This window comes from Nannospalax galili, unplaced genomic scaffold (assembly GCF_000622305.1).
Source record: "Nannospalax galili isolate Female #2095 unplaced genomic scaffold, S.galili_v1.0 scaffold918, whole genome shotgun sequence".
Taxonomy (NCBI): domain Eukaryota; kingdom Metazoa; phylum Chordata; class Mammalia; order Rodentia; family Spalacidae; genus Nannospalax; species Nannospalax galili.
The window spans coordinates 5366959-5394906 of NW_008343216.1; the positions used below are offsets into that span (position 1 = coordinate 5366959).

The 27948-nt window shown below is 36.8% G+C and overlaps 1 long non-coding RNA gene across 1 annotated transcript; it reads left to right on the top strand.

The window, feature by feature from the left end:
- Nucleotides 1-14852: 14852 nt before the first annotated feature.
- On the top strand, nucleotides 14853-20813 carry LOC108491153. Its single transcript, XR_001872578.1, has 3 exons — nucleotides 14853-15042; nucleotides 18164-18287; nucleotides 20714-20813. It is a non-coding gene; the product is annotated as an uncharacterized LOC108491153 (long non-coding RNA).
- The last annotated feature ends 7135 nt before the right edge of the window (nucleotides 20814-27948 follow it).

Genomic DNA, 27948 nt, shown 5'->3' on the forward strand with positions numbered 1-27948 from the left:
CTCTGACCAAATTAGTATAGGCCTCACAGTATGTCTGTTAAACATCTAAGAAGGTTAGTTCCACCAGTCTGGTACTTTTAATTACTGTGTGTCATGTAGATAAATCTTGGGCAAAGACCAATTGTTCCCAGATAAATCTTACCTAGACATATATTTCTTGATCTGCTGTGTATAATTTGTCAGTAGGATATAGGGGTAGTATGGTTCCCTCTGGTTTTTAAAACTAGCTAGGCATTATTTATCACTCGCATTGTTTCACCCCTTCATCATGGATTTCCCACTTAAGGTGCCCCCATTTCCCCCCCTTTCTCCCTTACTATTACCCTTCTCCTATGGGCCTACCTCTCTTGAGCTCCTTCTTTCCCTTTATCCCCTAGACTCCTTTTATACCCTTCCCTCCCCTCTCCCTTAAACTAACACAATTTTTATCCATATCTCCCTTATTAAGGCCTGTTTCCTACTGTTCTTCTCTTTCAGGTTCTTTCTTTTCCTTTACATCCCTGGTTCCTTTCCATTACCCCGGTTCCCATAGTTATGTCTGGATACATACTCACTTATCAGGGTTTGCTTTCTAGGCTCCACATATGGGGGAGAACATATGTTGATTTTTTTCTGAGTTTGTGTTACTTCACTTAGTATAACAGTTTCTAGTTCCATTCATTCACCTGCAAATTTCATGATTTCATCTTTCTTTACTGCTGAATAAAACTCCATATAAATGAACCACATTTTCATTATCCAATCATCAGTTGAGATACACTTAGGCTGCTTCCATCTCTTAGCTATTGTGAAAAGAGCAGCAACAAACATGGATGTACAAGTGTCTCTGCAATAGGATGAGTTCTTTGGGTATATGCCAAGGAGTGGCATAACTGGGTCAAATGGTAGGTTCATTTGTAGTTTTTTAAGAGTTCTCCTCACTGCGTTCCATAGGGGTTGAACAAGTTTGCAGCCCCATCAGCAGTGGATGAGTGTTCCCCTTTCCCCATATCCTCTCCAACATTTGGTATCATTTGTTTTCTTGATCTGTTGTGGTATCTGATTCTTAGTCAGTCTGACTGGGCTAAGCTGAAATCTTAAAGTGGTTTTAATTTGCATTTACCTAATTATTAGTGATTTTGAACATCTTTTAAGAAGCTTCATAGCCCTTTTACTTCTTCTTTTGAGAACTCTCTGTTCAGCTCCTTGGCCCATCTTTTAATTGGGTTACTTCTTGTCTTGATTCTCTGTTTTTTGAGTTCGTTATGTATTCTGGATATTAACCCTCTGTCAGATGTGTCACTGGTGAAGATTTTCTCCCATTCTGTGGATTTTCTCTTCACTTCCCTGGTTGCCTCCTTTGATGTACAGAAGCTTTTTAGTTTAATGAGGTCCCATTTGTTAATACTTGCCCTTGTTTCCTAAGCAATTGATGTCCTGTTTAGAAAGTCCTTTCCTACACCTTTATCTTGTAGGTTTTTCACAATGTTTTCTTCTAACATTTTCAGAGTTTTAGGCTTTACACTGAGGTTTTTGATCCACTTGGAATTGACTTTTGTGGAAGGTGAAAGATAGGGATTTAGTTTCATTCTTCTACAGGTGGAGATCCAGTTTTGCCAGCTCCATTTGCTGAACATGCTGTCTTTCCTCCAGTGAATGTTCTTGGCCCCTTTGTCAAATATCAGGTGACTGAAATTGCATTTACTCATATTTGGGGTTCAATTTTGTTCCATTGATTTGTGGGTCTATTTTTGTGTCAGTACCATGTTGTTTTTATGACTATAGCTCTGTAATGCAGCTTAAAATCTGGTGTAGTAATCCCCCTGGCTTTGCTCTTAGTGCTCAGGGTTGTTTTGGCTATCTGAGGTCTTTTGTACTTCCATATGAATCTTAGGATGGTTTTTTCCAATTCTGTGAAAAATGTCATAGGGATTTTGATTGGCATTTCACTGAATCTATAAATAACTTTTGGTAGAATGGTCATTTTCACAATATTAATTCTTCTAATCCATGAGCATGGGAGGTCCTTCCATCTTCTGATGTCTTCCTCAATTTCTTTCTTTAAAGATTTAAAATTTTCATTGTAGAGCTCTTTAATGTTTTTGGTCAGGTTTATTCTGAGATATTTTATGTTTTTTGCAGCTATTGTGAAGGGGAGTGTTTCCATGTGCTCTTTCTCTGATTGCTTGTTATTGGTATATAGAAAGGCTACAGACTTTTGTAGCTTATTTTTGTAACCTGACACTTTACTGAACATGTTTATAACTTCTAGAAGTTTTCTGGTGGAATTTTTGGTGTCTCTTAGATATAATATCATATCATCTGCAAAAAGGGATAGTTTGATCTCTTCTTTTCCAATTATTACTCATTTAATTTCCTGCTCTTGCCTTATTGCTCTTGCAAGGGTTTCAAGCACTTTGTTGAAGAGAAGTGGAAATAGTGCACCACCTTACTGGTTTCTGATTTCAATGGGAATGCTTCCAGTTTTTCTCCATTTAGAGTGATGTTGGCTGTGGGTTTGTTATATATGGTTTTAATTATGCTGAGGTATGTTCCCTCTACTCCAATTCCCTCTAGGGCTTTTAACATAAATGCATGTTGAATTTTGTCAAAGGCCTTCTCTGCATCTATTGAGATGAGCATGATGTTCTTGTCTTTGAGACCATTTATATGATTTATGACTATAGGCACCTGAAATCCTTTTTTGAAAGACATTTTTGAAGTTCCAAATTCTGTTTCCCAATCAGTTTCTAGTTTTACAAAACAAGAATGTCTTTCTCAAGAACACTGTCTGGGAGCCTTTCCCTGGAATTATAGTCATTAAAAAGTATCCCTATCTCCCAGGCTTTCAGGAGGATGGGTGCTAGTTTCATAAGTAACATTTAGCAAATACAGGTGACCTAATTGCACTGTTGCCCTCCTCATAAAATCCTTCATTGCTTTTCTTACTAGTTCACTCCTGTGTTTAAAATTCCCCAAAATTTGTTTCTGCAAAGTTAACTATAAACTCTCCCCTATTGTAATAGCCAAGACCTCTATTGCAACAGTTTTGAATAATGTCTTCCTTCCAGTTTAACTCTGTCTGATGTAGTTCTTCTTTACATAATTGCTGTTTTGAAGTTTTCTTTTGCTTCCTAAAAATTCTCTCCCACCCTAACCACTGAAAGCCTTTTTCCTCACTCTACAAATATAGTTTTCATATTGTTAGTCATTTGAACTTAGATTTTGTTCTGATATAATAAAATATACACAATGAACACAAAAGAAACTACTAAGAACTGAAAGTTGATGCCTCAGTGGGTAAAAGGCATGCCTCAGTGGGTAAAAGGCTCTTGCCATAGAAGCCGGTAAACCTGAGTTTGATCCACAAGATGCACTTTAAGGTTGAAAGAAGAAACCAGCTCTACGAAGTTGTCCTCAGACCTTCACACATATACCATTGGCAAGCACACACACACACACACACACACACACACACACATACAGTAGCAATACTTTTTTTTTTTCTGGTCTTTTTGGGACAGGGTCTCCCTGTAGCCCCAGCTGTTGTGGAACTCACTATGTAGACCAGGCTGGCCTTGAAGATTGCCTGTTTTAGAATACATGAAAACCTAGGTTATACATTGTATTCATTGCACCATTGTATAGAAATGTTTGAGGACAAAAATCCCCAGGCATCTTTGTAGTAAAAAAAAAAATTATAGAGTAACTTTTGCTGATGTTCAACAAGTGGTAAGATTAGGCAAAAGCTCTCTTACATGGCCAGTGCTTCTGGGGAGCTCTTTCCTGCACCCACTAACGATAAGCATGCTGCTTACTCTTTGTTGGTGTGATAGATATACCCTCTGAACATCTTGCATTCCTAAGAGATTTCTTTGTATTCATGACATTGTTAATAATAATAATGGATTTAAGAAACAGATGAATCCCCTGCCTCTTCCATGTGAGAACAAAGCAGCCCTAATTATCTAGCACTAGGAAGTCGGTGCCAGTGTGGATTTATGTTCCTTCCAAACTAGAATATAGCATCACAAATGATTTTCTTTTTCCAATTCTAATTTTCCAGACTTATTAAAATGACTCTAAACCAAACTGCTTTGAAAGAAATAATATTGGCTTTCTCCCATTATTCCTTCTTTCTTTCCCCCCTTGTCCCCTTTCTACTAAATCAAATTAATCTTCTTTAAAAATAGAAAAGATAAGTGATTATATAATCTTCTAAGGGAGGCAGGAAGCTGTGGGACATGAGGCACAGATGAAATGCTCGCACATCAGGCATACTTCAACAATATGCATTGTCGATCCAAGTCTTTTGTGGCCCGACACTGTGGGGATACAGAAAATGGAAGTGAGGAGGTTTCTCCTACTTCTGAAGCCCCTAGTGATATAAAGCACTTTCTGAGGGAAAAGAAATGCTTCCAGAAGCTGAGGGAAAATGTCACAGTGCTGCTCTGAGCTCATGACATTCACAATTACAGCCTGGAGGTGACTTAATCTTGATACAGGAGAGGAAGAGGAAACTTGCACCAGCCAGTTGTCACCATTATTGTGTTTTCAAAAATCATTTAAGCTATGCTTTCTCTCATACCTCATCTTTCTCTTTCACGTAGAGAGGGGTAAGACAGAGACAGAGAGACAGAAAGACAGAGAGCGCGAGAGACAGTGACAGACACGGATAGAAAAGTACATATGATAAAGCCATTTAATTATTTCAGGTAAACAATAGTGTTTCACTAGAAGTGGCTTCTCAAACTCCAGTCCTAAACCCAAGCTTTATGACTCCCTCCCCCTTCCAAAAAATCAGACTCAGATTTTGTCCAAGTACAGTCAGTTGAGGGGAAGGATGATATTCTGTGTGAACAGAGTTATTTTAAGAAGCAACCAGTATTTGCATCTCTAAACTATTAAGAGACAAAACGAAGGGAAAAAATTTAAATGCATGTACATATATACATGTTTTAAAATCTAATTTGGGGTCACAGCTGTAATTGTGAAAGCTTTGGATTGTGTGTCATGCTGGAATAATGTCATGTTAGGGAATGTAAAGCATTCAGCATTGCTTTACGCCTCATTGCTCCCTAAGTGCGATGCTATTTCAATACAACACCTACCACTTTTAGGTCTTTAAGCTTAAGTATGTCTTGCTGGATGAAATCAAGCTATAAATTGGTTGGAATTGGGTCCTCCCAGTTGATTCTACTGCTAGAAGCTCCAAAACCCAATTGTTTTCTAAGTCCAATTCCATGAATTCAGAATTTAAATGATCGTGTTTTCTTGCACTGAAAAATAAATACAATAGCTCAACTTGCTGCAGAGACGAAAAGCAGATTTAAGCTATGAAAATAAACTTAACTTTTTTCATACATGTTTAAAAATATCTCAGAGCAAATGATACTAGATAAAACATAACTTGTAGGAATTAAGACATGGTGCATCATTGCTCAGACAAGAAAGCCCTTCATTCAAATGATTCCACCCAAGGTACTTAACTGAAAAACTGTTCATGTCCTATCCCCTTTCATCCTTGTAGCTCAAGTCATCCCCCTGGCATTTAATTTTTTAGTTGTAACAAATATCCTAGTTTTTAAAGGCAGTATTCAGATCACAGTGTCCTTCTTGGCAGTTAAAGATGCCTTTGGAAAGATGACTATGTTCATAAAGTCACCATTTGGCCCTCAGAGGGTTTGTGTTCCCTGAGTTGTACAAAGAGAGCGGTGGATGGGATGGGATACAGATTTTCAGTGCTGCAAAGAACTTGAAAAGTGAACGCAGCCAGAAATGAATCAATGTTTTAAAGGCAATTATTGTTGTTCTTGAAGATAGCTGAATTAATTTTCAACAACCTTTCATCGTAGAGACAAAATCCGTTAAAGATGAGGTATTTTGTCTCACAATATAAGTGATGGGACATCTCTAATAAAATGAACTGTGGAAAACAGAGTTCCCTGTTCCTCAAACACAGCTGAATTAAGCTAAGTGAAGGCTGTATTATTAAGAGGAAAAAGCAGGTAACTAGGGAAAAATACGGTACTATCCATGGTGGTAACTCCAATAATTTATACAAATTTGTCCTTGATTCATGTCATCAAAGAACTAAAATTTTCTAGGGAAAAATACGGTACTATCCATGGTGGTAACTCCAATAATTTATACAAATTTGTCCTTGATTCATGTCATCAAAGAACTAAAATTTTCTGGGCTGGAGAGATTAATCAGTCATTGGGAGTACTGGCTGCTTTTGTAGAAGACCTGGGTTTGATTCCCAGCATCCATATGGTAGCTAACAACCATCCCTAACTCCAGTTCCAGGGGATCAGACACCCTGTTCTAACCTCTATGGGCACTGCACAACATGTGTATACTTAACACTTACATGCAGACAGTACACTCATACACATAAAATTCTTTTAAAAATTGCAATAGCTGCATCAAAGAGAAAAATATACTAAAAAATGGCATTTCTAGGAGATGCATTTGGTTTTTTTTTTTTCAATGAAAGAGAAAATATTTTAATAATGTAGGTGACTTAAATCATTCTGGTAAATGAGCAACTATTACCATGCCGAGATTTACCTGCTCTTTCAGAGCATATGACTTTCTGACCTAGGTCTTCATTATCTTAGGAGAATCAAATAATTCAGACCATGTATCTTTGGAAGATTAAACTGAATTGGCTTGATCTGAGTGAAAAAGCAGTGTCATCAATATCAGATAAAAACAGTTTATGATCATCACAACTACCATGTTGAATCACTAAAAAAGCAAAAATGGAAAGAATGATACAGGCACAAATGTGTCAAGGGATTGGAATCAAACAGTGACGAGACACAATTTTCCCCAACTCACATTCAGAAAACAATCTCTCTCTCTCTCTCTCTCTCTCTCTCTCTCTCTCTCTCTCTCTCTCCCTCCCCTTTCTGTGTGTGTGTGTGTCTGTGTGTGTGTGTGTGTCTGTGTGTGTGTGTGTATGAAAGAGAGAGAGAGGGGACATATGAGAGGGAGAATTTATATGGACAAATTTGTATATATATACATATATATATACACAAATATATATGTGTGTGTGCTGAGAGAGAGAGAAAGAGGTATATATACACTTATATAAGCTATCCTGCTCACTTACAGATTCTGTATTTGTAAAACTATCCACTTTCCAGTTCCAGGTTGCCTGTGGATATGAGCAGACCAATGAAAAGTCAAGTCTCCTGATGCACCTGCTCTCCACAGAACCTGAACAAGGCTGCACTTTGTTTTCATGTGTCAACTCTAGCACTGCAAACAAGTATCACTTTCACAGTCTCTAGTTCCACCTTTCCTTATGCTTGAGTTTTTTCACTGTATAAAATGATTTCAAGTATAATGCTGAAGTTCTGTTTGTTATTCATCAGGGCAATAAGAGGTGAGTTCTGATGAAGCGGGAAACACAGTGCTGATGGTCTGAATGCAATGTTAATAAACCACCAACACACATGTTAAACAAGGTATCTTTAAACAGAAACACCCATAAAATTGGGTTCTGTATTGATCACTTGATGAAAATATGATCGGAGGCTTTTAAGGACTCAGCCCTCTATTTTCTCTTGGAGCAATGGCCTACATTCACTAATTCACTGTTAGATGACTTTATAGAGCATATCAAGAATTGTGCATAACTACGTGTGTCTTTGTGTATGTGTTTGTGTGTTCATGTTATTTATGTCACACAGAATATTATAGGCATAAGAACTAGCTACTAAATAAAAGACCATATGTTAGAATAAAACATAAATTTCAATAAATTACAAAGAACCCCATATTACTTTACAGATTGTGGCTTTTAAATCTAATACAAAAAGAATAAAAATGAAATGGTGGTTATATACTTAGTAGTGTATTTATATTACTATTTTAGATACTAAGGAAATCAAAAAGGAAACATAAATATAGTTAAATTGTAAGAAGGACATGCTTAATTTTGTGAAATTAACCCGTTAAATCATATGTATACATATATATTTAAAATTATAGTTTTAAATACATATGCTTAAATTTTAAATTAGTATTGAATAAGTACAGTAACAAAAATTTGAAACTGATGACAGAAATATGGTCTTAATCCATAGAGAAGAATTTAGTTTTCTTGAATAAAAGAAGTTAAATATCACAAAAAAATAATTTTTCCCAGATAAATGTATGAATGCAATAGAATTCACTCTTATTAACTGAATGTTTTCACAAATACACCAAAATGTGTATAATAAAAAAAAAACTCCACAAATGCATTTAAGTCATAGTTTAAAAAGAAAAAGGATTGGAGACTTTTCTAACAAAGTAGGAAGATAAACTATCAGGTCATTGCAATGAAAGTTATGTATTAGCACAAGAACAGACAGATGAGCCAGTGGATCTAAAGAGAGTACTCAGAGACAGTAATATACACCTGGGAGCTCAAAATCTGATGTAAATCAATATGAAAGTGACAATTTGTTCCCAAACAGTGTGTGGAGAAGTGGTTCCTTTTTTGGAGGAAAATAGCCAACTTTCAACACTGCATACAAAATTTCACTCAAAATGAGTTAAAGATCTATCAAGGTAATAGAAACATTGTAAGAAAATAACATTGCTACTAAACTGTATATAAAAACCCATCTAGAAAAATAAATCATAAGTCAAAGGAATTGTAAATGGACAAAAATAAAAGACATAGAGCATATTAGAGAAAGATATTTGTAACATACAAAAGCAAGGATGATACAGAGGAAAATACTGGATCTCCAATATATATGTACCTCAAGTTGTGGACTTTGAATATACACAATTTTTATTTGCAAACTTTAGTTCAATGAAATGGAAAAATTAAAAAAAATGCAAAAGCAATGCATGCAAACTTTTTAAATAGAAATTAAGCAGTAACAAACACAGGAACATGATTAAATCAAATAGTAATTTGAAAATGGAAATTAAAGCAACAATGTGATAACTATTTTTCTACAAGCTGATAAAAGTCTGAAACCCTTAAGTCCCAAAATCTTAGTGTAGATGTGACCATATGCATACAGATGTAGATTTCTGTCACTGAGGAAAAACATGCAATTATTTAGTCAAGTTTAGTATATTTATATGCAATGTTTCAGCATTTCTAAAATTCTTACAGAATCTCTTAAGATTTGCTGGTTTAGGATGTTGGAGGCGGTAAGCATTGGGAGAGCAGATAGGGGGAATAAAATTACATAAATACACTCTTAAAGTTCTATACAGTAGTTAAAAAGAGATTAAATATAGTTCTAGCCTCACAGATCTTAAAAATAAATCTGTAGAAAGAAAATATAATACATATACAGAATGTTTTTCACATAAATTAAAAATGCAAGCAAATAAAATGTTAACACATGCTTGCATTGACAACAAAAATAAGCATGGTGAATATAGCTCACTTGACCCTATGCAGCTGAAATATATAGAGCTAACTAATTTTTAAAATTTAGTAGAGGGCCTAGAAAGATGGGTCAGCAATTAAAGAGCATTTGTTGCTCTTGCAGAGGACCCAGGTTCAGTTCCCAACTCCTACATGGCTGCTGACAACCATCTGTGAATCTAGTTCCTAGAGATCTGACGCTGTTTTCTGAACTCTGCAGGCATTGCATACATGTGGTGCACTTAAATACATGCGAACAAAACACTCATGCACATAAAATAAAATAATCAATAAAATACTTTAAAAATTGCATTAGAAACCATGATATCAACATCAACCTCTATGCCCAAAGATATGGCATCTTTGTGGACCAAACAGCTTTTCATAAAAAGAGTATCTGATTAAAGAAAACCAGTTGTTATGTTTCTCACAGATGTCTTCTGACTATAGTAGAACTATTAACCCCAGATTTGGGACTTGCACTTTACACAGAGCTTTGACAAATAAGGGTACATCTTGAACAAAGAGAGTGACGGTGAGAGTACTATAAATCACCTGATACGAAGAACAGGAAATTGGATGAAGCATGGAGCATGCTCTTCAATCACTTTATGAGAGCTCATACAGAAGAGAGATAAGACATTGCATATTGCTTCCAAGGGTAAAAGCAGCAGAAGCCTACAGGACAAATAGACTTAGGAGAACAGAAGGGAAATCTCTCCGAAAGAAAACAGGCACTGTTACAGAATGAGATTGTTGCTTGGCATTTTTTTTTTAAACAGGGCAGATACATCACAAGCCAGCTGAGAATGTAGAAAGATGCCTGTTTTACAAGAGATTGTAAAGAGAATGCCTTGGTATGATTTTATTTGCCATTCAAAATCTTGTAAATCTAAACACTCTAAACAGAAAAAAAAATGTTAAGCATTTTGTTTTCTTTTTCTAAAAGTTGACTCAAGCAATGACTCTGGTGACCAAATAAGTTATTGGGTTAATAAAGAAAACTAAAACACCCAAATAGCAATTCAAGGATTCTGACTGCGTAGACTACTTGCAGTGTCGGTGTGTCTTGTTCATTCATCAGTCTTCATAGAAATTAGAGGAAGACACTTTTATGGCTCCAGGTATTTACTCATACACGAGTCTATTTTCGTACCTGTGATTAGCAGCTTTCCACAGCCATGATCATGTACCACAGGCATCTGTTTTTCTCCATTCGGTTAGGAAAAACAACCTAGAGTGTGAAATATGCAGAGGTGGAAACTCCCCATATCAACCTTATGATTCAAGTTTCTCTAGCTAAAGCTAACCAGGAACCTCACAGTGTGAGTCCCTCAAAAGCTATATTGTCACTGGAATCAGTAGGATTTGAACTGCTTAGATGGCACATGTTAGCACACGTGTAGTGCCTTACGCACTAAACTAAACTGAGGGAAAGAAGTTAATTCATCCTTTGTCCTTTCTCATCAAGTCCTTCTATTTTCTTTTCTTTAACTTGGTTAACTCTCAACTGTACCATATAGTAGTAACACAGTTTTAAAAGTAGTTTTAGCAATATGGAATGTCAAAAATTTTGAAGCTTAATTTTCTAAATTCAAGGAGTAATGGCAAGCTTTGAGTTATAGCTTTGTCAACTGTCTAGAATGTGTGATAATCAAGCTTTCTTTAGCAGTAATATGACAATTTGGTAAAAATGTAACTTAGGGCCAGGTGTGGTGGCACACGCTTTTAATCCCAGCACTCGGTAGGCAGAGGCAGGAGGATCTCCGTGAGTTCAAGGCCAGCCTGGTCTATATAGTGAGTTCCAGGACAGCTGGGGCTACAGGGAGACACTGTCTCAAAAAGACCAAAAAAGAAAAAAATGTACCTTAGGAGTAGTATAGTATTTTTATTCATTTACTACTAATTTAGAAAATAGTAACACTTAGTGTTTCTCCACTCCAGATAGCACAGTCTTGTACAATTGTACTTTGCATTTCACTAAACTTAGTGAAACGATCAGAGCTGTGATAAGGGTTATGAACAGGAGAAAGTAATGATTTCATTAAACTAAGATTTGTGATTAGAGAAGCCTATGCTATGAATACATAGCTAAACTTGGAGTTGTTCTAGGAGGAGCCCAAGAGAGCAGATCATTAGGGTTTAACAAACAGCACACTTCTGGTCAAATCTGAGGTATCACCTGTCATAATAAACAAAAATGATTGGAACACAACAATGTCAATTACATATTGTTGGATGGTTGCTTTGTTGCTACAAGTTTGTTGAGTGATTGTATCTGAAATCATATACAACACTTATAGTACTTAATATCTCACCCTTGCAAAAGGATTTTGCTGATCTCTGCTTGCCCTGGACCCTCTAAAGACCTGGGAAACTGACCTTGAGAACTTTGGTAAATCCTTAGGAATTGGTTGTGAATGCATAACAGTCAACAAAATGTGCAACATAATTCGATGAGAAGAAAAAAATGCTACAGCCCAAAAGAGAATTCACCAAGACAAAAAAATGAATAAATAAAATTAGTGAGTGCTTACCAAATTCTTTCACTAGGTATGTATTTATAATGACTTCCCATTTGTTTACCATTCTGCCAGGCCAGGGGGACACAAATGGGAAGAGATGATCTTTTCTATCCTCCCAAAGCTTGGAGTAGAATTCACATAAACATGTATATAAAACCAATAAGTGAGTGCTATCAGTTAATTTGGTATGCTGTGAGAAATAAAAGCATTAAGCTAAGGTGGACATTTGCTAATTTTTTTCTGAATTCATTTCTTCCATTGCATAACAGCAATAGTAACCTTCTTCCTTTGAGGAACTACATCTCCTACACTCTAAACTTGGTCTCCTGAAAATGTTTGTAATTCCACCATCTCCCTACCCACAGGGGTGGGATTATGGCATGAGTCAGTAGGACTGGAGCAGCTTATGCTCCCAGGTACTTGGTAGATGCCAGTATAGATCCACTGCCAAGTCTACCTAACCACAAGCCACAAACATATATTTGATCATGAAGAGACAGAGAGAGAAGGAAAGTGGGAGGAATGCGAAGGGAGGCAGGAGAGAGGGAGGGAGAGCGAACAAGAGAGAGAGAGAGAGAGAGAGAGAGAGAGAGAGAGAGAGAGTTAAAATCCTGGATTCTATTGCCCCCAAGGCCAAAAGCAAACAGGAACTGATCAGAAAATGTTGTATTTCCCACATAGAAAATATGAGTATAAGTTACACAAGGTCTCCCTGTAGCCCCAGCTGTCCTGGAACTCACTATGTAGACCAGGCTGGCCTGGAACTCATAGATATCTGCCGGCCTCTGCCTCCAAGTGCTGGGATTAAAGCATGCACCACCACACCTGGCTTACATTGAACATTCTTTTAAAAGGGTGTTCTGCCACATATAACTGGGAACAAGTTTGTGTGTTTATGTGTGAGTACATGCATGTGAGTGTCCACATGTGCATGTGTGGGGGTTAGTTATGAAGGACAGGTAGGAGTGGGGTCTAGTACAATTCCAAGCATCAGCTGAATGATACTGCTCTTTGATATGCCACTGTCAGATCTGACTTAGATACTAAAGATCATATGCATACACATGAAATTCATTGCTATACATTAAAAAAAAAAACAATATTCAGGGCCAGTAAAAGGGCTCAGTGGGTAAGGGTGCTGTCCTTAAGACGGATCACCTGAGTTTGATCCTTAGGACTCACATGGTAGAAGGAGAGAATCAATTTTCCCTGATCTCCACATGTGTACTGTGGCATGCCTGTGTGTAAGTGTGTTTTGCACACACACACACACACACACACACACACACATAAAATAAATAATGAAAAACACAACCAAAAATAATATTCAGATGGCACTGTCATGAGAATATATTACGTCCTGCCTTAAAAATTTTTTGCTGAGAATAGAATTAAAGCAAAGAAACAAAGTTGGAGGAGTTGAGTCATAAAATGAATAAAAAACGACTAAGTGTTTTCCATAATTTTGGGTCACTTTGACTTTTAAAACATGTACATGAATACTTTATGTATTTAAAACTAAGATAAATGTTTGCAAATATGTTTTCCTTCTCAGAGGGAAGTGATTCTCCTCTCAAGAATCCCAAAATGATTTTTTTTTTTTTGGTCTTTTTGAGACAGGGTCTCCCTGGTCTCTAGCTGGCCTGTAATTACCTGTAATGTAGACCAGGTTGGTATCTATCTCACAGCGATCCACCTGCTTCTGCCTCCTGAATGCTGGAACTAAAGGCATGTGCCACCACACCTGGCTTGATCTTAATTCTTAATCCACTTAATCTCACCTCTGCTGCCAATCATTCTAACATCATGCCCAATGACAGACCGGATACTAAATTCAATTAGAAATCCATTTTGCTTTTTACCTTCCCTGGCATGTATCTTCCCACTATTATTTATGCTGTCGTTTTACAGACCCTGGGACTCTGAGGTGACTGAAGGTTCGTATGTGTGCTGTCCTCCCTCAGTCCTCTTGCCTAGTCTCCTTGTGGACAAATTCTCCAGTATGTACCACTCGATATTGGGATTCCCAAGCTAGAATCCAGATCCTTTTCTTGTTCTGTACAAATCCAGGTTTATCAAACTCATCCCTGCCACGTCACTAATTACCAATATATTGACAGCTACAATTTAGTATCTTTATTTCAGAGTACTGTTGTGAATTACATAAATATTTTCAACATTTTTTGCTGCTGATCTTAAATGCACCCCAATTTAACATACAAATCAAGTACTTGTAAAGTTCAGCCCTCCTCTCCCTCATGCTGTAAGATGAATTCTTAACATAGCTCCTGAACCAGCATGGCTAAACCAGGTATCTGGAGGTAATTTTCTTCTCTACTCTTCACTCCTAGCATTCCATCTGTTGAAAATCCTGTGAGTTCATTATAATGTTCCCCAAAGTATGTTCTCCCAGCTTTTAGCAGCTGTATGGTCTGGAAAAAAATGTCAGAAATACAGATTTTCAGATCTGGGATGTGGCACATGCTTGCTGGGAAGCAGTTGGGATACTGAGGCAGAAGGACTGTCATGAGTTTAGAGCCAGTGTTATAAGGGCTTCCTTTAGGGCTGTTGGTTAGACCAGTAAAGATAGCATAGAAATTCATTGATTCTTCCATTAGCAATTATCTAGTTAGCACTGACTGTATAGTATAGATAATATTAGGTTCTAGGAATTCAGAACCATTAGGGTTCAGGAGCTTGCCTATACAAGGTTTTTCACCTTAATTGAATATTTGTCTGGTAAATGGCTATTAATACCTAAGTACATAGTGTTCTGTGGGAAATAAGCAAATTTGTGGATAAGGAGGGGAAGAATTTTTATACAGCAGGAAGGAAAGAAAGGATCAGATAACTGAATGGCAAAGTAATAAAGGCAGAGAAGAAAACAGGCAGAAGTGTCCTGAGGTACGTAAAAACCCCAGGCTAGTGATGAACCACTTCCACATCAGCGAGGCTGCTAAGGAGCAACAGCAGGATCCCGGCTGGAAATGAGCCTGGAAAGAGCAGAGTCCAGATCACAGAGGCATACTAAGGAATGAAAAGCTGTTTGGCTTTTATCCTAAAGACAACAGATAGATCATTCTAGCTATTCTTCAAAAGAAGAGTCATGAAGAGAAGATATAAACGGTTCTATTGAAATTCAAGGTCAGAGAACATAAACTATGCTTATTTTCTTCGTGGGGGAGGGGCTCAGCGTATCCATTCGGCGACTAAGAGTGGAGGTTAGATTACTTCTTATCAATACTTTCACCACTGAAGTTAAATGTTTCTTCAAACGTATTTTTCTTTCCTTGCTGTTGTTTGTTTGTTTTTAAATCTATGATCTCTATCATCCAGACAATCAATTATTAATGGTTTTCAGTTCCTTTTGGCTTGGACATCTCAATCACATATTGCTTTAATTTATATTATATTTTAAGCTTGATTTAGCCGCTCTGTTGTTCTCTTTCACTTATTTAAATGTGTGCCTGCTCAGCAGGCAGGTGGCTATATTTATCAAGCCTCCCCCTGGCCTTCCTAAAAATAAATAAATAAAAAGCTTTTATATGATGGGAAAATAAATTGCATAAATTTACTAGATCAAGCATTTGCCTCCTATAAAATTTCCTTTTAAGGCCTCTTTATCTACTTTTTAGCTACATTCTTTGTTGCCAGGAAGGGGCACAGAGAGACAGAGATAGACCTCTCAGTTGGTGTAATAATCAAAGCTCTAGATTACTGTGCAACACAAGATTTTTCTGACAGAAGCCTACTAAATGGGTGTGGTGGCACATGCCTTTAAACACAAACTCAGAAGGCAGAGGCAGACAGATCTCTGTGAGATCGAGGCCAGCCTAGTCCACATAGTGAGTTCTAGGCCGGCTAGGGCTACAGGAGACCCAGTCTAAAAAAGAAATTTAAAAAAGGAAGCTAATTAGATGCTTAATGACTACACATTCACACATGAGCAGATCTCTAGTTTCAATTCACTGCAACCCACTGGCAAAACAATCATAAAGTACCACCTTCTACAAAGAGGCACCCCCAATAAACATTTTCTAACTCACTTGCGGTAGCTTCAGCTGTTAGCCTTATTTCCAGTTCAGGAAATGTTTTCCAATGCAAGGAAAAAATAAAGACATTTTTAACTACTCTTTTAAAAAGAAGCCTTGCTTTTAAGCTTTGTTCTGCTCCTGATGTCAAAACAGATTACCCAACTAATCAGGGCCCTAAGGTCTCAGTCAGAGCCACAGCTTTCCTGAAGCCTTTACCTTGACCTTATTTACAATCAGCCCTGTCTATGAATACATTTCAATTGTCAGCTCGGCTAATTCCTAGCTTAATTTCTCTTCTCCTAGCAAAATGATCTTTCCTTAAAGTTTCATACAGCCAATATACCATTGGGATAAGTTCCCCAATATCTGTGGGCTGCATGTGAGGGGTTTGAAGCCCATCCTAAGTATAAATTTTGGGAAGTTATTTTACCTCTCTGGGCCATTGTTGCTGGATTAAAATACAGGATACTCAGGTGTATTTGGATTTCAAATTAGCAATGAATATGTTTTAGTAGAGATTTATCCCATGTCCTATTTGGCCAGACCAAATTTGCAAACACAAGTTTAAGCCTCAGGTTTTTTAAGTTCATAATGTACAGCTGAGCAGAGGAATTATGAAGTTTGAATTTGTTCAGTTGAAGCATTGCCATTATGGTGCTTTGCCATATGGTGAGTTATTGCCAGTGCTAAACTCCTATGTGCTATTATCTTGTTTTCTGACGAAAAAAGACCTTATCACAGTAATATCTGTATTGAGCTCCCCATGTGTTTGACAAGGGGCATCATAAAGCTGTAAGTGTCAAAATTAGGAGTCAAACCAAGCAGCTATAGTCTCCTAACACTGCTGCAATCGGATGACTCAAACTTACAGACTCATAAAACAGAAATATATTTCTGCCAGTTCTGGAGGCTGGAAGACCAAGACAAGTATTCCAACATGGTTAGCTCCACCTGAAACCTTTCACTTTAACTTCTTGTTGGCTGCAGTCTCACTGGTTCTCATGTGGGTTTTTCTCAGTGTGCTCACGTGCTCAGATCCCACTCATCTTTTCCTCTACTAACAAGAGCACCAGGTGTATTGGATTAGAACCCAGCCTTAAGAACTCACATGCCCTCAGTTACCTCTTTAAAGGGCCTATCTCTAAATAGTCCTTGTGTGGACTGGGGCTTCCACATATGAATATGAGAGTAGCACACTTGAGTCCATGATACTAGGCTGTCCCGTTTCTAACACTATCCATACTGTTAGCCATGCTACTTTCCTGAGAATACTTTAAAGGTTCTGTTGTTGGTATTGCTAATTATGAAAGAAATGTGACATACACTAATGGGCATATTTATTAACATCAGTAACCAATCTTTGAAGTAACAGACTTTAAAAAGAAACAATTTACATATTTAATAATAACATACTTGGTTGCATTGCAATATCAATACAGCTTCTAATCAAGAGGAAAGGATTCATTATTAAAAGAAATAGCAGAGCTAATGAAATAACCAATTGCATGTGTCAAGAAATATTTGGAATTCAGACTCTATTCCATATGTGTATGGGGAGGAGACAGTGATAAAATATGCAAATTCCTTCATCTTAAAACTTTAAAATGCAGATGTAAGCAGCACCTTCCTGGTCAAATCAACCTCGACATGTACCTACAAATGCCAGGTTAGAAACTAGCAGTTGATTATGCTGAATGACTCAATGGATGATTCATGAACAACTGCTTACTCCTAGAATAAGGTGGACTCTGACACAGTCTGGTTTGTAGGCATTAAGCAGCAGCAGGGACCTAGTAACAGAAGCTCTAGGGTAGCAGCTGGAGAAGAGATCTGTAAGAAAATTTTTTAAAAAATCTTTCAACACTTAGTGAATGTAGGTAGAGAGAGTTTAATATGGACATCACTAAAAATGATTTGAGCTTCAATATTGGTTTTTAAAAACACAGTCTGTACAGTGGTATTTTTATAGTCAGTGTCAAGCACAGTCGTTTTTAGTTACAGCTTGCATAACAGTTCAAGATAAATCAAAGTGAACTGTTCGCAAGGAAAAAAATAGCACAGATTTTTCTAATACTGTAATCATTGCTTTGACCAAAGGCTACTTTGTACTGTGTCTACATAACACTCATTTAACAAATATTTATTAAGTGTTGATTATTTGCCAAATACCATTCAAGATTCTTGGAATATATCAATGAATGAAGCACATTCTGTATTCACTGTGCCTATAGCATCACCCGGGGAGAGAAGTACCACTAACGTGGGATTTTAGAGCTGAAGGACAGAGCAACTACATTCACTGGATTCTGGAAAAGAGGTCTGGATCAATGCTCATCCTACCTGAAGAAAATCAAGGTCAGTTTTCCAGCAGTAAGATGTCTAAGGTAATCTCAGAGTAATAGACAGCCACTCCAAGTTGGCAGGAAGAACCTCCAGGACAAGGGCTGTTCTGCACATGGAAGGTCCACGTGTGGCCAGATGTGAAGCTGCTTAGAACGGCACAACAGAATGGGAATGAGGCTGAAAAAGATATTAAGGAAATTTGTATGTACTGAAGGAGAACTTAAAGTTTATCCTGAAGGAAAAAAAAAAAAACAGATTTCTAATGATTTGAACAATGGAAGTGTTATGTATATTGCAGTTTTTAGCTGTATTATATTTTGAGAAAAATTCACTCTGGGTGTTAATTCTAGCCTGCATTGTATGAAAATCTAGGTATGATAGGAAGACCAGTTAAGGCTGTCAGCATATTTTAGGCACAAGATCATCTTAGCCTGGGCAAAAGTATAAAGTAAACCAATGTGTAGCATTATGAAGGGATAATCTTGACCGAATTACTGAGTAGGTGAGATAGGGAAAGTAATGTAGTGAATGGACTGAGGCCCCTAGGATTCTGAATTACACAATGGACTGAAAGAATGAGTTAGTGGTATTTGTGGTATCTTACTATATTTTTTAAATTCAAATATGCATGATCTCAGTTTATATGGATGGCTATAATAGAATACAATAATCTCTATAGCTTAAATAACAGACATTTGTTTCTTTCAGTTCTGATGGGTGGGGAGTTCATACTCAAACCACTGGCAAATTTGGTATCTGGTGAGGGTCTGTTTTCTGGTCCACAGATGGTTATCTTTTTGTGTACTCTTATATCACAGAAGGGATGGGGAGCTCTATAGGCCTTCCATTAAAATGGAATTGATCCCATTTGTGAGACCTATATCTTCACATACCAATGAGTTTCCAAAGGCCCAACCAAATACCATTACCTTGGGAGTGAGGTTTCAAATATATGAGTGGGGGACACATTCAGTCCCTAAGTCTTCCAAATTCATGTCCTACTCACCTGCAAAATACATGCTTCTCATACCATCCTCATTAAAGTCTTAACTTAGTCCATATTAACTCAAAAGTGGGAAGTCCAATATCTATATAAATCATTTATGGAGGACATTCACAATATAATTCCTGCTGGTGCTAATCCCTCTCTGTTTGCAAACCTGTGAAACCAAATGAGTTTTTTGCTTCCTAAGTATGAATGCCTGATAGGACAGAACATTGTGATTATAAAAGGAAAAAGGAAGAAGAGGGTATCAGACTCCAAATAAGCCCCAAATCTCATAGAGTAACCGACCTTTCCTCCAACTCTATTGCAGCAAAAGGCCTGTGTCTAGACACATTGAGCAAGAATCACTTAAGTAGTGGGTCCGGTCCTTGCAGCTTTTCAAGTCAGAAACCGAGCCTTCAGATTTGTGGTTGGTCCTGTCCACATGGCTATGGGAGACTCCATCTCAAATGGTATCATCTGGCATTGCCCTTGTAGGGCCTTTAGGTGCCTCTGCCCTCATCAAGGCTCTCTGCAGTGATCTTGCCCAGTAGTAACCATCTGCTTAGTCTCCAAGCCCATGGGTATCATGGCCTATGGTTTTTCTGGGCATCTTTTTAAATCTAGAGTCCAATCATGGCTTTTCTGAGGACAGTTTACATCACATCAGGATCTTTTGGAGCCATACTTGGGAAGTATGGGAACTATGATACTAGAATAGGAGGAGTGGAACTTGTATTGTGAAGCAAACCCTAGCAGTGAGCACTACAGTCCCTGGGTGACAATGGTCTCTCTCTTGAAACTTCTTTATCTCCGGAGTCCTTATAGTACGGGTTTATGTTGGAAGTGGTAAACAGAATAAGTCTGAATCACATTAGCAGGAAAAAAAAAGACTTATTCTTTCAATCTCCAAGCATTTGTAAAGACAGTTGAGTAATATCTCCAATATCTTGATTAATAATATTTGTCTTTTATAGACATCGTTAACCCATCCTAATCTTATCTCATAGTCATTTGGAAAAGCTTGTAGCATTCTAACTAGATTTTCTCATTCTAGCCAATACTGATGTCTGAGAATTTTCTATATCTTTAAGATATGTTTCCTTTTGGTTAAGAATTCCATCTTCAAAACATTTGTCTATCTAGTATTGTACAATATGCCATCAAGAGGAACCAGACTTATCCTTCAACACTTGGCTTAGATAGCTCCTTATCCAAATACTCAGTTTTATTATTTTTAAGTTCTACCTTGAACAAAGTGTTAGAACATGCACAATTCAACCAAGTTCTTGACAAGGATGGCATTTCCTCCACTGCCCCATAATATGTTTTTCATTTCCTACTGAGATCACAGTTGAAGACTTTCCATATTTCTATAAACACTTTGCTCAGGATTACTAAGTATTCCCTATGATTTAAGCTGTTTCCATAACTCTCATCTTTTATTTTACAGACCAAAACCAAATTGACCTTTGACAGTCCTCATGGCAATATAGATTTTCCCTAGCAGGTACTTCAAAGTCCTCCATCCTCTACCCATCAACCAACTCAAAAGCCACTTCTAGTTCAGGTAATTATTACAAAAGCACTTTGTTCCTGGTTTCAATTTTCTTTCTTTCTGTTTGGAAAACTATAAGAAAATATCATATATTAGTTGTTTGTAAACCATATAAATTAATTCTCATAGTTCTGGAAGCTAAGACACCAAAAGTCAAGATGTAGGCAAATTTTGTGTCTAGGGAGGACTCTGTTCCTAGGTTATGTATAGTTATCTTTTCATTATCTTCATTCCCTAAGAATTCATTTTCCCCATATGAAACCCCATTCATGAGGGCTCTCTAGTTATGATCTAATTATTTCCTAAAGGCTACACTCTCAAATTACATCACACTAACACCTAGCTCTAAACAAATGAATTTTATTTTATGATTGATTTTTTGAGAATTTTATACATGAGTACTGTATTTATATCATTTCTACCCTCTTCTCCCCTCCAACTCCTTCCATGCCTCCCAAGTCCTTCTCAATTTCATGACATATATATATATATATATATATATATATATATATATATATATGGGGTAGGTAACCTACTGAGTCCATTTACTTCAAAAATGAATTTTAATGAAACATAACCAGTCAGCCCATATTACTGAAAATATTGGACATAATGGTAAGAAAATTCAGATAAACTCCTATTGTTCACAATCCACTGTTTTCACTATTTGAGTGAAATAACCTAGGAGGTAATTTGTTCACTGAAAAAGTTTGTTCATTATGAGTACATGTGTGTTATTTGATATCACAGGAGAATATGAAATTATATACAAAAAATGTTAAACAGGGAAGAAAGTATGTTTAATATTTTGAAAAAAAATCATGTGAGAAACAATAAGTGTTTTCTGAATGCTGAGACATGGCAATATGCATAGGAAGAAGAGCAAAAGAGAATATCAGCTGTGTGTCCCACATGTCACTGCCTGCTTGCTCAGATCATGGAAAAGGTCAGTTCAGGCTACTGTATTGCAATGGAGGAACTGGTACCAGCCTGCTTTATTTATCTCTTTCAACTGAGTTTTTTCAACATTGGGTTGTAAGAAGAGTGGTGACAAGAAAATCACTAGAATGAATTCCTTCTCATGGTAAGAGAAAGAGGAATGGTTTTACTTCCCTCAAAAGAAAACCGAATTCCAGCCCAACATAAATCTACATAACTCAGTGAATATTTGCAAAAAAGTGCTGCAGAAATTGGAAACATTTTATAATATTTTGGTTTTTTTTTTTTTTTTTTTTTGAGATAGGGTCTCTGTAGTCTACGTAGGCTGGCTGGGAGGGAACTTAACATTCTGCCTGAGCATCCCAAGATTTAGGATTATAGGTATAAACTGCCATACCCAGATAATGTCTTTAATATTTTATCATATTTTAGTATTTTCTATTTCTACCTGAGATGTTTTGGAACAAAGATTCTTAGAGCCATGATAACAATGTTAATGCAAAATTTTATTGAATGCTAAGTGCCAGACGATGTGGCCTTCATGCATTTACTAGTCCAATCATCACAAAAAATCTTTTAAGATTATATAATGCTTGGCAACTGAGATTTGGATAGATTGAGTAACTTGTCAGAAGTCATATGTAATTATACTTGTAGAGACTGGGTTGGAAAGAAGATATTCTTGAGTCTAAACATGAGTTCTAAGTGGGTTTGTTCTGTGACAGTATCTCCATCAGCTGAAGAGCTTTAATTTTATTTTTCAGTTGGAAGGTCTGTGTTATATGCGGGATCAATTTTAATTTTGTTGTGAAAATAAGGAGCAATTTGCTACAATCTATTCATTAAAATTATATAATCCCTTCATCTTGATAAATAGGTAACTTTCGTAAGAGTGAAAACAAATTCACACAGCATTTCCCTCCTGTGATTTTTTTAAAAAGAGATAACTGATTTGTTTAAAAAAATTTTAAAAATCTGGGCATGGTGGTGCATGCCTTTAATCCCAGCACTTGGGAGGCAGAGGCAGGCAGATCTCTGTAAGTTCAAGGCCAGCCTGGTCTACATAGTGAGTTCCAGGACAGTTGGAGCTACAGGGAGACCCTGTCCCAAAAAGACCAAAAAAAAAAAAAAAAATTCTTCACCAATAAGTTTGTGTTGTTAATGTCAATCACTTCTGAATGGATGGAGCTAGACAGTGTCTGCTAGAATGGTGTTTCCTTTCATATAAAAGAGGCAATCATGGATGAAAACCCATTTTGTTAAAAACAGCCAGTGTTCCACTGTCTGGGTTCTATTTATGGGCAATATCTGTACTTTCTTTGCTTTCATCAAATTATATAGATCTTTCTCACATATTTGTAATCACCTACCTGTCTTGGTGGAAAACTTCTAGCATAATCACCTTCCTCCAAGTTCTAGTAAAGCCTGCTCCTGGAAAGATCCAGCTGTTTTCATTTGTCACAGATTAATTTTATCTTTCCTCTCCCAAAGAAAATGATATGCTGATTTCCTAACCTCTAGTATCTCAAAATATGACTGATCTTATTTATGAAATAGGTTCATTGCAAATGTAACTTCCTGAATTAAAATGAGACATTATTAGCATGGGTAGAGTCATAATTCAATGCAACTGGTGTCATTATAAGAAAATGATCTTGTGAAGATCATAAGACATTAAAAAGGCAAGGATTAGAATGCCAAAGATTGCCAGAAAAACACCAGAAGCATCTTAGTTTGTTAAGGCATCTATAAAGCAAATACCTGAGTGTGAACAGTTCATATAAACATAACATTACTCGCTCACAAATCTGGAGCCAACGTGCCAGCACATTTGGTACATGGTTAGGATGCTAATTTGGTTTAGAAATTGCCACCTTCAGTTCCCAAAGTCCCAACTTCCAGTATTATAACATTGGAGATTAGGTCGTTACATGACTTTTGAGTGGACACAGATCTAAAAGATCATAGCAGGAGGCTGTGTGAAAGACATGAAGGAGCTTCTTTTGAGGTAGAAGGGCAGCCCTGTTGATACTTTGGCTTGGGAGTTTTAGCCTCTAGAACTGATAAGTAGTAAATAAATATTTACTATTTTAACTAATGCATTGTACTTTGTCAAAATAGCTTTAGTAAATGAAGTTTTTTCTCTGTGTTTGGCCTCACAGTGAATTTTGCTTTGGGGAGGACTCTTGGAGGTTTGTACACTTTTTATTTTTAATTTTTATTTTCAGTATTTGAGTTTGCCTTACTGTGCAGCTCAGGCTGTACTAGAATTTGCTATGTAGCTAGCCTGTGTTGGCTTGGAATTTTCAACCCCCCTGCCCAGTGCTGAGATTATCATACTCCAGAGTGCTCAGATTCAGTTATGCACCCCTATGACTGGCATGGATCTCTAGAATTAATACAATCATTTAAAAATGGCCAAGAGAGAAGAGGCACTTAGGTCATGCAGTAAAGTCTCTTGTCATGAAAAGATTTCTTTTGGAAGTATTCTTGACAGATGATCATATGGCCTCTGCTTAAATTACTAATAACACAATATACCTGGATAGACATAAGATATGGAAGATATAATCATCCCTATCCTGAGAGAATTTGTAGTTTATACTGGAAAAAATATTTGCTAGTGAGTGCTTAGAATTAAAATTCTAAGTCTATTAAAATAAGATTCTTTATGATACATGCTTAAAAGAAAACAGCTCTAAATTTTTAAAACTAAAATAACAGGAATTAACTCCTATATCAGAGTATTTCATTAATGTGTCTAATCTTAGAAGCAGTTTGACTGAAAACTCAACATATGTGATCAAAATTAATATCTGATAGAAGTGCATGCTTGTCATCCCAGTATTCAGGGGGATGAGGTAGGAGAATTTCTATGAGTTCAGTATTGAGCCCAAATCTTTAATAGCTAAGCCATCTCTTTAAACAGGGAAGTTTCACATATGAACTCACAATGCTTCTGATAGCATACACAAGACATGTGCAAGGCCAAGCCAGAACAAAAACCAGCATAGTTGGGGGAGGTGGGCAAGAAGCCCCAGCCACAGTGGAGGATGTATTGGCAACTGATAGCTGCTGGGATAGGGAGAGTCAGTTTTCTTTAAGGATGTGATGCCTGATAGGTTGACTAGGGATCAACCCACACCCAAGACCATTTGTAGAATACAGATTAAACTTGATAGTCCATTAAAAAAAGAAAAATAATAATAAGGGACATGATCAGTGGAGAAAGTAGTAAAGGTAGGTGTGGAGATGGGGGAGGGGATCTAAATGTGTTCAAAATACATTGAGATTCTCAAGGAACCATTTTTTAAAATATTTTCTTTATTATTTTTATTTTATGTGTATGTGTATATTGCCTACATGTATGTAAGTGCACCCATGTCATACAATGCATGTGGAGGATAGAAGAAGCTGTCGGATCCCCTGGAACTAGAGTTACAGACAGTTGTTAGCTGCCATGTGGGTGCTGGGATTCGAACCGGGGTCTTCTGCGAGAAGAGTCAGTGTTCTTAACCACTGAGCCATCTCTCCAGCCCCCAATAAAATATTTTTTAAAACAGAATTCAGTTTGGGATGCATTAATTTTATGGTACTTAAATATACTCGCATGAACATATTTTTAATGAATTCTGAAAAAAATACATGCATGACATTCCCAAGACATCAAGATATTGAAATGGTGATTTCTTGCCCACACTTAGCTTTAGTAAAAGGATGGTAAGTTTTGTATGGCTCTCTAATTTATCCTTCACATCAAAATATAAAAATAAATTCCACTTAAACTACTTCACTGAAAAGACCCCCAAGTCCACTGTGCCTTCTACACATTTGTCTCTTGTGCCATTCTCTGGTTTTAGGCCCCAAGCTCCTTGAAATAAGGACTTTGTCATTAATTTAGCACAGCTGAATATATTACATGGTGCCATGTGTATTTATAGAACTTTGCTAAGTAATGATGATTCAGATTTGGTAATCAGCACTTGCAACCATCATGTGGTTATGCAGATCAACACTTACTATGCAAAAAAAATCATTTCTATAGGGGCAGATGTGCTGGTCTCCCTCTTAGCAAATTTTTAGATCTGTAAATGTCTTGCAATATAAAAGTCAATTTAGGATTATGCCTCTGATTGTCTTCTTGTTACCCAGGGGAACTGAGAACACAGTATCTTTCTGTGGTTCTAAACTGATGGAGGTTAAGAGCACTGGTATCTTTAGCAATAGAGTGTTCTAATAAATGAAATGAAACAAAGTGTCCTTTTCCATCAAGCAGTATGGAAAAATCAGTATACCAAGTAAGGAGTTTATACCTAATATACTTTAAGTATTTCTAGTATGGTCATCTCATTAAAGCCCTAACACTGAGTCCCATTGAGATTCTATTGGAGATTGGAAATAATAATTTTCAGTAAATTTTTGGGAGATAAATGCTGCTTCCCAATTTCAGATCTGTTTTTTCATAGTCCAATTAATTAAAACACCAGGAATTCCTGGTTTTCTGACCTAAAATATTATGACACTATGAAATTTAATGGTAATATATTGAATAAATTTCATCAACCAAGTTAAGAAAAGAAGAAAGATTTTTGTTATTTCTTCTTGTCTGATGGGTTTGGGTTTCATCTGTTGTTGGTTTTCAAGTGTGTTGAGTTGCAATGTTAAGTCATTTATTTGTGTTCTTTCTGATTTTTTAAATGTAGGCACTTAGCACTATAAACTTCTCTCTAGTGTCTGCTTTCATTGTGTCCCAGAGGTTTTGTTGTGTTGTATTGTCCTTTTCATTTAGTTCCAGGAATACTTTTATTTTTTTCTTAATTTCTCCTTTCGCCCATTCATCATTCAGGAGTGTGTTATTTAATCTTCACGTGTTCGTGTAGTTACTAGGGTTTCTTTGGGTATTGATTTTAAAGTTTATTGCATTGTGGTCTGATCAAATGCATGGAATTATTTCAATCTTTTTGTATTTATTGAGGTTCATTTTAGAAGGGAAGGAGAAATGAGGGAAAGGAGGTCTGAAAGGTAGAAGCTTTCATTTTTGCGATAACGTATTTGGCGATGACAAAGAAAATTATTTTAGGAGGAATTTCTTCATTCACAAGTGAAAGGAAATTTCATCTCATGCTTCCATTTTCCAAATGCTGTCAAGTGAAGTTTTTTGGTATCTTCAGTCCTGGTCTCTCAGATATTCCTAATTATTCCCCCTTATTTACCATAATTACCACTCACCACTAGACTGAAAATTTTGTGCTGCCCACTGATTTGTAGATGATAGACAACCATAGCCTTGTTCTTTCAAATCTTGCAATCAAGTGACTGCAGAATGTTTGTCCCTGGATAAGACTCCTATGTTAAACCTCACACACCCATGACTTAGGGACCATTGCAGAAGAGGAGGTGGAAAGATTGTAAGAGCCAGGGTTGGTCCATGAACATAGGGAAACAGAGGTTTTCAGGGCACTGGAAACTTGCTCATGTGAAGTTGTGGCAATGGTGGCATTGAGCACAAGACCAATGCCAACTCAATCAGACATGGCCCATAGTAGAGCTAGGGAAATGATTGTGAGCAGGCACTAGCCTTGAAAAATATGGGTTGAGGGGCTGTATAAATGGCTCACAGTTAAGCGCACTAGCTGCTCTTGCAGAGGACCCAGGTTTGATTCCCAGAACCCTGGAAAAGCATCATAAACAACAAATAAATAATAAATAAATAAATACATAAATAAATAAGTTTTTAAATGTGGGTCTCCTTGATTTTGATGAGGGTAAGTGGCTAAGCACAATATGGAAATAGAAAACAAATACACCAACACTACACAGGTTCTAGAGTACATGTGCTCAGAATATATAAGCCTGGCAAGCATCCAGGCTCTTTCTTCTCAAATTTCCCCCGTAATTAATTGTATGTAACTATTACAGAAATGTTACATTAGATACATAAGGAAAAAGCAAGACAACGTGAGAATAGTTTCTGTAAAGTGAAACTGTATAAAACCATACCACAAAACTCAGAACAAGTATGATACAATGGCAAGAGAAGAGACCCTGACGACACTCTGAATTTGATTGCTCTTGAGTATTCCATCACAATTAAGAGTTTACTACTGCATCGCTTCTCATTTATGTGCATTTCATGAAGAAAACAATATAGACAGTACCATGTATCTTAGCATACTTAGATATGTTAATGC